Here is a 15,516-nt window from a genome sequence, read left to right as displayed (position 1 = left end):
TATCTCACACACTCACACACACACACACAGAGGACATATGCAAGAGACTGGACAGAGCTGAACCAGCAAGCTCAAGGACTTCGCTGTGAAAACTCAGCTGATGCAACTAATGCTATAGCTGCAACTAATTCTGCAATTAGTACACTGTAAAACCCGACAAGTTGCAGTAACTCAAACCGTTTGAGGAAACCGATTGCCTTAAACCATTTAAGTTTTAAAACTAATACATATGAGTACTGTAACTCATTTACATCGTTACATTAACTTATTTTTTTTAGTGTTGGCTCAGTCAATTATTAGAGTAAAACAACTTGGCTACTTAAATGGTTTGAGGAAACCGATTGCCTTAAATAGTTTGTTCATCAAACTCAAAGCAATAAAGTTACATAAGACTATAATATAATATAAGATGAATGTTTTAGAGCTTGAATTGAATTTGTTAATTTACATTACTATTTAATTTGACAACCTAAGGTTCTTTATTACAAAACAGAAAGAAAAACGGTGCTTAAAGGGATAGTTCACCCAAACATGAAAATTCTATCATTAATTACTCCAAGCCTGTAAGTTCATCTTCAGAACACAAATTAAGATATGTTTGATGAAATCTGAGAGCTCTCTGACCCTCCCATAGACAGCAACGCAACTGAAATGTTCCCAGGTCCAGAAATGCAGTAAGGACATTGTTAAAGCGGTCCATGTGACACCAGTGGTTTTTATGAAGCTATGAGAATACTTTTTGTGCGCAAAGAAAACAACAATTCTTCTCCTTCGCGTCACCCTAGCGCTCCATTATGGAGAAGTATCTCAATGCATGCGTGTGCTTTTCTCTTTTGACCATTATTTTTCATGAAAACCTAGATAATTGATGTAACTCTTAGACCAAATTATTTGTTGGATTTTTAGGCATTTATGGTTTGTATAAAGCAATCACTTAAGTGATATTTGGAGATATTAAAGTTTTAATTATTAAGGTGTTGTATATATTTTTATTGTGTGTGTGTGTGTGGATCATCATCAGTGTAGATTGAGAAAGAACGTAATCAATTTGGACTTTAATTTTAATCTGAATGTAAATGTAAAAATCAGTCACATGGAACAGATCAGAATGAGTTATATGTCACGTGAGCATTATCACTGCATGTTTTACACTAGAAACACCTAACATCCTAACCATAGTGATTTCAGTTCGTCATTTAAATATAAACGGTGTGTTTTCTTTCAGGTCAGAAACTTGTGCTGCATGGTCACACGCAGAGAGAAGATCAAACACTCTTTATGCAACCTGCAGGAGAAGATCTTTGCCTTGCAGATTCAGCTCTTAGAGAAGGACCTGGTTGGAGGTATGAAAACAATCTCTTGTGTTTTTCTTTTGCCATTTTGATCGGTGCCAGTTTTAACCCATGGCACGTGATCTAAGCTGGCGATGCCCCAAAGTATAGTTCATTTACAGCATTAGCCACAAATAGGCTTCAAAATAGATCCTTCAAACATGTTTTTTTTCTATTTTAAACAATAGGTCAGTGAAAGGTGCACAAACTTAAAATGATCGGTTTCATTTTTCATACTGTCTATGATGTTTGCAGTCACTCCTAGCCTTTTACCAGATTTGTGTCTTTTTGTTGTTGTTGTTGTATGTCATTTAAATATTAAACGTTTATAAAAATAAAATAGATGATAAGATAGAATATCAAAATTAAACCGTTCTGAAACAGTCCACAATAAGCAGGTGCATTTGTTAATAGTTTAGGGCATCAAGATTGGGTAAAAAAACAAAACAATAAACAAGCATCCACCAAAGTCTCAGTCTTTGGAACCACTTTGTTCATTTGATATTATGACATACAGTTGATTTTGCTAGGTTTATCAAACAAATCTAATATCTTTAATGCTTAAAACAATAAAGAGTGTTCTGCATTCATGAGACATTCAAGTTTTTCACACACTGCTGTATGAAGGAGCTGCGTTTGGTCGGATCCCTCGTTGCAGTGTTCATTATTCCTGAATCTCTGACTCAGCACTTCTCTCTGCTCGCTGGCTTTCTGTCATCTGCTGTTAAAGGGGTCATCGGATGCCCATTTTCCATAAGTTAATATGATTCTTTAGGGTCTTAATGAAAAGTCTATAACATGATTTGGTTACAATTTCTTAATGGTAGTGGAAAACAACACCCTTTTTACCCTGTTTACAGCAAGCCGTTTCAGTGCATGTCTCTTTAAATGCTAATGAGCTCTGCTGACCCCGCCCCTCTCTTCTGTGGGGTGACGAGATGTTCTCACGAGACTGTAAACTTTAGCCGTGAAACTTGCTAACTAGCAGATTATAAGGAAAGGCGATTTGCAAAGATTCATAAAAAAAACCCCTTATACTCACTTCTTCTGGAGGTGAAGCTGGATCACGAATGATTCGCGCGAACATAGATGCGTTTAGGTAGATCGGGGGCACATTCCCTTCAAAAGCAAACGTAATCCTCTGCGTCTTCAGCGGCTCAGATGTCGGGAGTAAATGACAACTGCTGTGTTCATTATTACATCCAACAACAGAACACCTCAATCGCTATGGAGCCATTCTTGTCTTCATCCCTGCTCTGGCATCGAAACAATGGCGGACTGTTCACAGCTCACTCAGTGCGGGTCTAAGGTAAGACGGCCGTGTCAATAAACTATCGTGGGAGGGGCCTGGGTCTGTGTGACGTCACACAGACCAGAAGCTGAGAATGGCCTGATTTGAAAAAGGGGATATTTTTTTAACTAAAAACCTCTGGGTGGATTTTTGTCATTATAAGGTGGATGTGTACACACACTGCCAACACACATTTATGTTCAAACAACATGTAAAAGTGAATTTTGCTTCCGATGACCCCTTTAAGACCCATATTTATTCTGTCTTCCAAAAAAACACACAGATTGGCATGCGGCCGCCAGGCCTGCGAGCCTCATCAGCACGGTCCTCAACCCTCAACAAGAAAGCTGAAGGTTAATCTGTACATTATTTCCCTTATGCAAGATACACTACAACCAAAACCTCTTGACATCACATCTGAGCTACTTTCCTTTTATCTATTTTAAGTGGCTGATTGCAGCCTGATTTGTTACATTTTCTAATTTGTGGGTTTTTGTGATTTTGTGGGGTTTTATTAAAAAATAACCTTTATTATATAAAAAAAATCTAAGAAATGCTTTTTTGATTTAAGCTTTAAGTTAGCTCTTATATTTTAATTCCAGATCATTTAAAATTACAATTCAGAAACTCTGTATAAATAAATAAATACAGTTTTATTCTATGACTCAAACTGAGCAAAAACATGCAATTTGGTGCAGATGCTGATATTTATATGGATGAAAATTTAAGATGAAAAACTGATAGCTTGTAATGTAAATTATATAAAAATGCACTATATTCCAAAAGTATTGGCACCCCCTTCTAATGAACAGGTTTGACTACTTTAGTAATTTCCATGAGTATAAATCTTAATGTTTAAGCATATAATGATATTCTAGGGAATTGTGTGTTTTTAATTTTATAGAAACAGTTTGGACAGAACCCTTTTCTATTCTAACATGACAGTGTCTCTGTGTATAAGACACGGTTCAGAAAGACATGATTGATTGAGTCAGTGTGGAAGAACTGGACTGGTCTGCAGAAAGACAAGTCCTGATCCCAGCTGAACACCTCTGGTGTGACTTTATATGCAGACCTTGAGCCAAAAACTCATCACCAAACACTTGTACACAAGGATAAGAGTTCAGTCATTTTAGACGCGTCCAAAACTGTTGCAACAGAGATGGAAATACAATTTTTAAATACATGAATTATGTTTCCATCTTTGTTGCCACAGTTTTGGAAGTGCCGCCTTCTGTTCTAAAGAAGGGGGTGCCAATACTTTTGGCAATATAGTGTGTGTCTTATAAGAAGATATGCTTAGTTTTCTGATCAAAGCTCTGTAGTTTCAAAACATATAATGCAATGATGATTGAGAGATAAACAAACATTCCTCAGAAGCCCGATGATCATATGGTTTTTCTGAAAAATTATGTCTGGATAATCAATTAAAGCTAAACTGCTTTAGTCTAGTAAGTGCTCATCTTGGAATATAACAATTAACATTGTTAAAAATCTGCATTATTGTATCATATAACTGAAATTATTGTGGCTGTTCAGACTGGGAATGATTCCCAAACACATTCTGATGACAGAATTATTCCCCCACAAAATTTCATGACCGTTAAATCTGCATCAGTCGACATGAAATGTTTCTCACTGATATAAGATGCAATAAGAATGTGCTCTTTCTGTAACAATGCACTAAAATATGAAGAATGAGTTCAAATAAAACAAAAAATCACAATACTGTTTTTCAGAGTTTTCATTATGACATTAGGACAGTTCTCATGTTTTGTTACTTTAAATGTTCATGTTTAAATTGATTCATTTAATTTGTCTCATCGACTAACAAGACTTGTAGACTTTTGTAGGCTTGAGTTGGATGCTATTTTAGTCTGAAATGAATGAATTTGCATTAAATCTTAAATTTAAAGGATGATTTAAAATGAAATGCACTTTTTAACGGCCAGGTTTGTTCTTTGCAGTAAACGAGGTGCTGTTTGTTTTAGATTTGTCTTGCACCCTCTTGTGGACTGTTTAAAATGTTTAAAACCTAGTGTTTCCTCAAAACTCAGTGCTTCACAAAGCTGTGCTATAGACACCGCACACATCGCATGTCCTCATGTCTTGCAGTCTACCCTGAGCTGATGATCTGAATCTGGTGTTAGATGAGGGAAACGTTCAAAATAAGGGTCTCAGGACAACTTTGAGAAGCACTGAATATAAAAATAAATGCTCAAATGCAGTTGCCAGCTGTAAGAGGTTTAATTGCACATTTTAAGTATTTTGCATGCTCTTTTATATTCTGCGCTTTATAGTAAATACTCGGAGAGGGGAGAAGATTCATCGCAATGGAGTCAGGGAACGAGTGAAAGAAAGGAGGAAGAGGAGTCCAGAAAAGAAAGACAAATGGAGATCAGATGACAACTCTCTATTCACACAGTTGGGTAAGTGTGTAACTGAATGATGTGTTCGCTTTCATATACAGATCTGCCAAAAAAGACTTTTACTCTCTGAGATGAGATGAGGGGAAAGTTACAATATTGCATTACTCCTTAAAGTAACATTACTTTTTATGAAAAGTAATGCATTACATTACTTTTGCATTACTTTTTGTCACTTGAGCTGGGCTTGCTTATTTAGTTTTAAAAACAAGAAACCCATAAGTTATATTTTTGTCCCTTTCACACCAAAAGTGAAATGAATAAGCCTCATCTTAAAGGAAGCGTCTCTGCACTTACTCCCAATTTCTCTCAACATAGGACAGGAAAGATGTTGGTGAATAAATGGGAAAACAAAGTAACTTGTGTTATTTATTTGAAGTAACTCAGATATTTTTTGTAAATTTTAAAGTAATGCGTTACTTTACTAGTTACGTGAAAAAGTAATTGGATTACGTAACTTGTTACTTGTGACACGTTAACCCCAACACTGGAGATGAGCAGTGAGTGTTGGGGTGATGGCCAATTCAATTATATTCAAATGATTTAAAATCATTATGATTCAATTCGACTGATTCAATACAATGACCAGCAGTGCAATTCAGTTACCCTTTAAAATGCAGGCTCTTAAAATACTTCTTAGGCAAGACAAACTACTTCAATTCAAAGATTCTCAGATTAATTTTTGTTCTGCTGCTCATTTTTAGGTTAAACAATAATTAATCAACTAATGGACTCTTATTGTAAAGTGTTACTGAACAGTAGGCCTATAAAAAAATCTGAACATTTTCAATCCATATCTAGGGCTCGTTGTAGGCCAGATTAAAATGCAAAAATGTTTTATTTTGAAAATAAATAGTCTGTTAAGTCTTTAAGTATCAAGTATTTGGTGCTGTGATGAACATAGCGATAGCGCATACAGAAATCTGAATGGCTGCTTAAAACATTTAAATCCTGGTCAGAAATGGAAAGTAAGCAGCTGCTTTGTAGAGCCCTGCATTTCGGCCCGCGCCCGACGGGCCCCGACTTTTTACGCCTCTAGGGCCGAGCTTCGGGCCAATTTCCACGTCATAGTTCAGACGCGGGCCGGGCCGGGCCTCGGGCCTGTTTTGGGTTTCTCCTTATTTGTATATTGTAGACATCTATCATTTAGTGATGAAAAAAATAGCCGCGCTGGTGGAAACAACAGGAGACCGCGCCGCGACTGAGAGCAGCTCGATGGTGTTTAGTGTCCCGCAGCAGCTGAATAGTTCTGCGCAATAGACTAAAGCTTGCTGCAAAACCCCAGCAAACATAACCATGAATGTGTCTGCAGGAAATAGTAAGGAGATATTTGAATTATTTACTAATAAACTAATGTTTTCTGAGTCCGTGTTGCTGATCCTGACTCGCCGTCTCCTCATTAGACGCGCAATTTTTTTTGTTTCGTTAAGTGATAATTTAAAGCTTTCTATAGATATATTTATCATGACTGTGAGGCATGTATTCGCTCAGCTAGTTTTGTGAAGCGCTCCTGTTCAAGACGAGACGGCAGAAAGCGCATCATGTTTGTTTTATAAAAGAGCTGCCTTTTGTTGGTATTGTGAGTGCACACAAATACAAGTAGACCCTTTACAGCTCCGAATGATGTATTACTCTTACCTTTTATAAAAAAAAATTACTGCGTAGGCTATTTGAATTTGTTTCCACTGAAAAAAATCCAAGTGTTTGCTGGTGCCTCCATGTCCTGCAGAGCAGCTTTAGCTTCCTCTCTCCGTACAAACTCAGATATAGACTACGCACATTATTATTATAGCGCAGGTTTAACGTTTAAACATTGTTATATACTTGAACTGTTTTAGTATAGCTATAGATTTTATTTTAGGCAAGGCGTGATGATATGAGAAGGCTAAATTGATCAAACATAGGCTATGATCAGCTCATGCCGCTGGCCGCTTGGTCGTTACTTTAAAAAAACAAAAACTTATAGGCTATTTAACGAACAAAAATGCTCCAAACTAAATTAACTTAATAAAAAAACAAAACGAAATATAATAATTTAGCAATTACACACAAAACTGAATTATTTTAATAGCCGAAACAGTAGTATAAACCGTTTTAGGAGAAGGGGGACAAAAAAGACGGGCTCGGGCCGGTAATTCTGATAAGCTGTCGGACGTGGGCCGGGCTTGGGCCTAAATTTGAGGCCTGTGCAGGGCTCTACTGCTTTGTTTAAAGAGTTACCAGCGTAACAGCCGCATTTCTGCTGTTTCTGCAGCGCCATCTGCAGTCAGAGCGTAAATGTGCTTGTTTTTTTATCAGTGTGCGCGCGCCTCTTTAGCACAGCAGACAGTACTGTTGTGCATTTTTACCGGATGATAGGAAAAGTATTTTTAAAATGCATTCTAAAAATCTGAATAATTTAATAATTACTCACTGTTTTGAAGTGCCCACGATAACAATATAATCAGGGTTTGAAATTAACATCCAACAACCTGCCAAATGCGGGTAAAAATCATCTGCCAATTTTGCAGGTTACTTTTTGTAAATTATTTTCACTCATTAAAGGGGTCATGACATGGATTTTGGAATTATTTTAATGTTTTTGAGGTTTACTTATCATGTAAAAAAAAAAAATCACAAAAAAATAAATATGTGGAAAAATGATTATTTTCAACCCTCATTCTCTGAAACGGGCTGTTTTTAAGGGGCGTGTCCTTTAAGGCTTCTCAGTAATCGGCCACTGTTATGATTGGCTACCGTCATTGCATAGGAAACCGTATCAATGCCCCCTCGCTATTGCATGTGAGTGTTTTGACACATAATCAAAATAAAATGGTCATTTCCAGACAAAGCTTTATTAAATCATGTACTTACGGTTTGTGATGCAGCTGCAGTCAGATAAAGTATGCTACAGCTTCATCTTTCAACAAACGTTTTTTGTAAACGGCCTCAGTGTCATGGAGAGTTCACAAAGAAAAACGCTCCGGACAATCCTCTTGACACAATCCGGGATGCCATTAAAAATAAAACTATCCACTTGTTCCTTACACTGGGATCCTTCTGATATCTGTACAAAGACCTGAACGAGCGGTTTAAACCAAACACGTTGAAGCGAACGCTCTTTCACTGTATTTGTCCTGACGACAGACCCGAGTGAGTGGACTGTGTCAGAAAGTGAACGCACATCTGTGTACTGTATCCAGTGTAGACAAGATAGAGGAAGTTATTGTAATTTCTATTTGCTTTTGACGCGACGCAACACTCGCTTTAAGCGTGATCAAGCCCGTTAAGCGAGTGAGCGCCAGTGGGCGGAGCTTATGATGCCCAAGAAGAAGACTATTAGTCGATGTCTTGCTCTGGAGGCGTGTTTATGCAAACGACTGGTGCTAGGTGACGTCACCTTGCCCCATTGGATCCAAAACGAGCCGTCTTTGGAGCTCGATCAAGTAAATGCTTTGTCTATAATGAAGAGGACGTTTTAAGCTATGAAACTTGCAGGATGTTTTAATGATATAAAGACCTCTTGTATGCCAAAAGATCAAGACAATTTTGATTCCTCATGTCATGACCCCTTTAATTACTTGGGCACGTAAATACAGCCTAATAATTAGCTTACTTGAACTTATCTGACAAATAACGGTGCGACAGGCACTAGTTTTCTTTGCATTGAAGCAACAATGAAGAGTCTAAAAACAACTGAAGACTCGCCTGGGTCTACAAAATACAATAGGACCCATTATGATCAGCGACGCTGATGTTGTCTAGACTGGATGTGGCGCGACATGACAAATCCCTGACAGTAATCTGATGCCTCGTTCCATTAATGACTTACTGACACACAGTTCAAGGGTTTTGCAAATTGCAATTCCCACTTTGTCTCATCCAGTGTGGATAGCCGAAAGCTGTTGGTTTATATCAGTTTTAAAATATATAATACATTTTGGGCTAGTAGGTAACTTAAAAATTTAGTTGTCAAATTGGCTGGTGAGTGAAAAAGTTAAATTCAAACCCTGAATATAATGGCTGTTCATTATTGTAATATAAAGTAGTACTGTATATCAGCACATGATGTTTAATGTATATCTCTTCCACAGGTTTCTCCAAATCCTTCCCGCTGGACGGCTCGCTGTTTGACAGCTGGCTGGCACAGTCCGTTCACATCACGGCAGATAACATGCTGAGCCAGTGGTCTCTATCCAGAGAGACGCGCGATCCGTCGGTTAGCCTCCTGTCAGACCAGCTCCTGCAGGACGAGGAGAGCCTCCTCAGCCTCATGATGGACCACTCCATCAAGTCCACCTGGAAAACGCCCCAGCTGGGCCGCAAGCCGAGGGGCGCGCCGCGCAGCCGCAGAAAATCTGTCTCGCTCCCGAGAATCGGGTCCGCGGTTAAAGGCAAGGCCTGGCCCAAACGAGGAGAGAGAGCGCGTCATGTACATCACACCCGCAGCAGCGACGGCAGACCGGACCCTCTGCAGCCAGCCATATCCAAAATGGACTCGTGCCACATTTCTGAAGAGCGAGGCTCTTGCGGATTCGTTGCGGATAAGAAGAGCGGCAAGCGCTCACAAATGGCCTTGCGTCTGCGTCTACCTAGACAGGGCAAGTCACGCTCTAAGAGCAACTCGACGGAGATCTCCCTTCCCAACAGCACTGGGAACAACACCTTCACACCCGACACTGAAACGGACGGCTATTTCTCTGACGCGGAGCAGAGTGACAGTGAATTGCGCTCGTTTAGCCGGAAGCTGCGCTTGCCCCAACTGCATGCTGGGAAGGAGGAGGTAGTGCGGCGAAGCGTGCTTGCCTCCTAAAACCATTTTCGGATGCCCGTCTCTCTCCCGTTTCTAGACATTCAGATGTAACGGGGTGTGTTCTTTTCTAGCTTCATGTGACACTACCTGTCAAACGTTTTTGAACAGTAAGATTTTAGTCCTTCTGCTCACCGAGGCTGCATTTATTTGTTCCAAAGTACAGCAAAAACTGTAAAATTTTGAATTATTTTACTGTTTAAAATAACTGTTTTCTAATGTTTTAAAATGTAATTTATTCCTGTGATTTCAAAGCTGAATTTTTAGCATCATTACTCCAGACACATGATCCTTCAGAAATCATTCTAATATCTGATTTGCAGCTCAAATATTTATTATTGTTGAAAACAGCTGCATTATACATAAATGTCTTTTATCAGCACTTCTGATCAATATAAAGCATCATTGCTAAATTAAATTAAATTTCCAAAAAAATAATTATACTGACTCCAAGCTTAAATCTTACTGTTCAAAAACTTTTGACTGGAGTGCATATTAGTCTGTCGCTTACATTTATGCAATCGTAACCATTTGTGCTTGACAAACAGCAAGAACGAAAAAGTCTAAATGAACACTGTTGGATGTGTCCTCTTGGGAAGCAATAGGATCTGTCCTGGAACAGGGACGATGACGTGGGCATTATGACGTCTGTTCAGGTTATGTTCGTTTTATATGAATATGAGGTAGTGTGTCTCCAGAGGATGCGGCTGCTTTAAAATGATGTACAGAGAAAATATGACACAAATAAGCACAAATAGCCGTCGGGGAATGTAGCACACATGTACCTGTCATATCCACCGCCTCATTCGCTTTTACAGAGACTAGACGTACCGGAATCACACGTACATCCTTGCGTGTATGTGCGTGCCAGTGGGCAGATCAGCTTCTGTCATGGGTTAATCTCACGAACATGAAGCCTGCTGTTGGAGGCGTGCGACAAGCACATATTGACGTTTGGTCAATCCATCTCGGGTGGTCCGAAGTTGTAAAGTTGGTTGCTTGACCGTTTTTTAATTTTTCTAGTTTTTGAGTGATTAGCTCGGTCTACTGCCATTGCAAAACACCAATTTTGTACTCACTTGGTTTAACCACGGTGGTCGTCTTTTGTGTCATAGTGCACAACAAATTTTGGGTCATTTATGGTAACCTCAGTACCTTGGCGTAGAAAAATCTGGTCATTTTACATTCATAGCAGCATGCTGAGTAAAATGGTACCCAATTTTCCCATCTCGGCAATTTTGGGTATCTTGCCATTTTGAAAAAAAAAAAAAGGAAAAAAAAGCTTTATTTTAAGAATGAAATGGCATATCTTTATGAAACTTGATGTGTGTCTTCGGCACCATGCCCCGAGGGTACTCAAAATGTTTTGGGGCGGTACCACCTTGTGGTCAGAAATGATAAAAAACAAAACGTGTATAACTTTTGATTAATTTTGCCTATTGTCATGATTCCTTGGATCATGCCGAAAACATTGATACCAATTATGCCAGAATCGCCATTAATCGCCATTTTTATGTTGAAAACGTACTTTTTCGATCTTCACCTAGACCATTGTTCCGATTTTCACCAAATTTGGCACAGATCATCTTCAGACCATGCCGGCAAGAAATTATGGATTTCATGTCAATAGCTGAAATGGTTTTTATTTAACGCATCAATTTTAATGGCATGGTGCCAAACTGTATCTAAAGCTGTGTCTCTGCAAAGCTTTGACATTCTGACACCAAACTTTGTGTCATTGCCACTTCACACTGACCACACCGCATCAATTTGATAAAAATGCTACCTATTGGTGAAAAGTGATGAACCATTAAATCATATTACTAATGATTGAATTTATGATTTTTCAGCCAGTTCGAGTAAAATCACCTTAATGTCTTTAATCACTCACTCTTGCATTTGGTCTGATCCTCCTTGCAATGATTGCATTGCTCCTCATTCTTCCTCTGTTGTGCTTGGCCCCTTAATTGCTGCTTGCAGCTATATTTACATTTGAACATAAATTTTAAGTCTAAGGAACGTTCATGTTCTTGTATTTTGAAGTTTTTGATTCAAGGAGCTTCAGGACCATCTTGAGCCAGTGATTTTTCTGAGCCAGGATACTGAGGTTTCCATAAACATCTGTATGACCCAAAATTTGTTGTGCGCCATGACAAAAAGACCACCACCATGGTTAAACGAAGTAAAATGAAAATTAAAAATGGTGGTTTTGCAATACCAATAGATGGAGACAATCACTCAAAAAAAATAAATAATAAAAAATGGTCAATAAACTCCATTTGACCACTTGGGATATTCCAGTTACAACTAAATATAATGTGTAGATTTTTTGGGAGGATCTTTTTGTGAGATTCACTCTGATATCTGGAATTTTCTTTTCCACTTGTTTCAGTTCAATTGTTCTGAAAGAACCGTTGTTGTTCTCCATTAAAGCGTGCCTTCTGTAGCCCCCCAAATCAAGCGAATAATCAGCATGCAACTATTTTAATACAACAATGGCAATCAGAAACGAAAACCTGCTTGGTCCAAAAGCTTGTATGTAAATGTCGAGGTTGTAGAGATTCTAGGTGCCTAGAAAACAGCATTGACAATGCTAAAATCATCAATCCTGCTTTAGCAAAGTGCTGTTCATGAACCAACTTCTGTCAGTCAAATTGGATTCGCACTTACAAAGTGTCCTCAGGCTTTGCTAATGTTTTCCCTCTGATTGTGACGTCTAATGAATCAACCCATGGTGTTTATCTCAGGGTTATAGAGAAGAAGTGATTGCAATCATCTGAGAAGCTTAAACCTGTACATTCACAAACAACAAGTGTTTATTTGTCATGTTTTGAGACGATCGTCTCACGGTGTAATGATGAAGCACTTAGTTTTTTTCTTTTATTTTGTATGATGATGCCAAAGAAAAGCAAGTCAGCATATGCTCTGAAGTGGATGTAAACTTTGTGTCTGGATCTTCTAAAGATCTCAGCCTGCACTGATGTCCACCCGTACACTCCTGGACTGCATCATCAATCGAGTATCGTCCTCATCCGCGATCACATACGTGACCTCCAGTGATGCTCTGTCCAGAAATGTTTCGTTTATGAGACGCAAGCATCTGATATGTAGCGTACGTGATGATGCGTGTCAGTGATCGAAGGGTTAGTTCGCCCAACCCCAGTTCTGTATTCAGTCTTGTGTTGTTCCAACCCCATTTTGCTGTTCTTTTCCATACAGTGAAAGGGTCCTAAACGGACAAAAAAAATAGTCCATGCGCTACATTCCAAGTCTTCTGGTGTCTTATGGTGCTTCGCACAAATTGAAGCATCTATTTACCGAAAACCTTCTCCAGTCACCGTAGATCTCGGCAAGTATGCGAATAGCATCGTAACCAATGGACTTTTCATCAGAAGAGTAGAATATACACCACAAAACTGTCATTTTGTGTTGCACAGAAGAGTCGTTCGGGTTTGGAACGATGCCGCGGTGATTGAATGATGGCTGAATTGCTTCACTCCTTCACTGGCTTAAACCGCAACGGCCGTCTGCTGTATCCGTACAGATCAAGGACAGCAACCTGTACAGATTTCATGTATCTTAGCTGCTTTAATAGGGACTAATCATAGTGCTGGTCATTTGCCGTTCTCTGGTTCAGTATGCACCCAGCGCAAACATGGAATACTGTGCCTTTAGTGACCTAGTTTCAGCCTCCTGCAAGAGTTCACGCTTCTTTATCATGCTTCGTTGCCGTTTGTGTACCAAAACTATAACATATACTCTACGTAATCTCTGTAAATGTTCAGCTTCTGTGCAATCATTTTCCTCCCATGACGAGTAGATCTCGACACTCGTATGTTGTTAGTGAACCGCCTGCTTGAACGACAAAGGGTAACTAGTCTTTGCATTTGGTTATTCTTTATAGTCTCTACTGTTGGCTTTCCCTGGAAGGGTGAATAGCTGGAAATCATCCAGACCATCAAGGGGTGTGCGATATTGACAAATTATATCGCGGCATTTTCTGTGATTTTTATCGCTAATGATAATTCGATGATTTGTAGTGTGTTTTTGTGCTGGTACGTTGGCTGGTTTAAGCCTGTCATGGCTCACAAAGACGTTCATATTCTCTTAGTCGGCAGCAGTGACAGAAATGAACTTTTCTATAAATTTTCCATCTCAAATGGCATTTATATGTATTTACACGGACTGTTCAATGCAGTTCGGAGGTGGCATGAATGCAGTTACAAATGCACTGTGTCCTAACCAAACATAAAGCGACAGGATTCCAGTGACGAGCAGTTTGTCAGTCAGTCCACATCAGACACGATACGGCTATGCGACGCAACAAAATCAATACAATTTCACAGCCAATCAGAAGCATGTGTGGGCGGAGCCTCTCTGCAAGCACACTGCACTCCTAACTAAATAAATGTTTATAATCTAATTCATAAAAAGTATACTAAGTGACTGACACTATCGTTATTAAATACACTTGTTGGTTCGCATTGAGGTCACCGTTTTAACAATTTATTTTCAATAGCTATTGTTGCTTTCAGTATGGCTATAAAAGTCGTGCAAAATGATATTCAAACTCATATTAGACACTTTTAATGTTGAATAAAGCACATAATCAGTACCTAATATTAACACTGTCATAGTTTGAATGTCGTTTTTCCAGCCGTGACATCACAGAAAATAGAAACCACTGTCGCTTGTCTCTGGAATGTCTGATTAGGACAAAAACTCCGATTTACATGGAAAAACTCACATCGCAGCATCGCGTCTGGTTAGGACATTTTTATTGTTTTAAAAATAGCATTTGGGATGAATAAATATAAAAAATTAAACACTACTTTAAGTATGAAACTAAAACCACCAGTAGGTGGCAGCAAGTCACTCGTCTTAATGAGGGAGTAGTTGAATCATTCCCTCAAACGATTTGTTCAAAAACTTGGATTCATTCAGTTATGAAGGGCTCACAGTGTTTTTGCTTTGGCTTTGTGTGAAACTATTTTCATTGGCAAATACTGTCTTTGAACTCCTTTAATATATAATTCCTGTGTAAAATCAATATCACATTTGCAACCGTGCTGATATTTGTAAAAACAGCACTTACAGTATATGCTCGTGTGGCATCGCTGAACTACCAGATGATATAGGACAAAAACTCATAAAAGGCATTTCGCATCATTCTGACTGCATTCTGCTAGTCTGCATCATGCGGTGGAATCGTGCTCTAAGACATGGTTTTGTTTGGTTTTTGCAAAGCGAGTGACAAACATCAGCTCTCACATCGCTAAAACAGCAATTAGTATATTATCCTAGAAGACGCACATCGCACACCCCTAAGACCCAGCTTTTCTTTAGGGTTGAGTGGTCAGTTTTAAGCACATTGTCTACTCAATCCATTGAGAAAGTTAATATACGATTGGGCCCATGACGGCCCATTCATTCTTCTAATGGAACTGAATATTGAAGAAAAGTCATATTTCATCCACAGAAATAAAGTGAAGCCAATTTGTAGGACCATTACCCCCTTTTTTTTTTGCATTTATAAAGATGTCTGGACATCTTATTAAAGTCAGCATGAATAAGATTCAATACCAAAAGTACTTTTAAGCTTTTAAGGATTTCTTTAATGGTTTTTTGTGAAGTGTGGCCCTCACGAGCTTCACCCAAATATGTGTTTGTGTTGTCGTT

General features: G+C 38.8%; 1 pseudogene across 1 annotated transcript in view; it reads left to right on the top strand.

The window, feature by feature from the left end:
* Window positions 1–11,097, top strand: part of LOC306856081 (protein Jade-1-like) — a 43,538-nt pseudogene extending 32,441 nt beyond the window's left edge. The window contains exons 10-12 of the transcript XR_013785771.1: window positions 1,226–1,343; window positions 4,923–5,051; window positions 9,122–11,097. The product of XR_013785771.1 is annotated as a protein Jade-1-like (transcript). The remainder of the gene's footprint in view (window positions 1–1,225; window positions 1,344–4,922; window positions 5,052–9,121) is intronic.
* Window positions 11,098–15,516: the final 4,419 nt, after the last annotated feature.

This window comes from Barbus barbus (assembly GCF_936440315.1).
Source record: "Barbus barbus genome assembly, chromosome: 36".
NCBI lineage: Eukaryota > Metazoa > Chordata > Actinopteri > Cypriniformes > Cyprinidae > Barbus > Barbus barbus.
The sequence above is the reverse complement of the archived record's forward strand: the minus strand, read 5'-3'. Positions and strand labels throughout refer to the sequence as shown.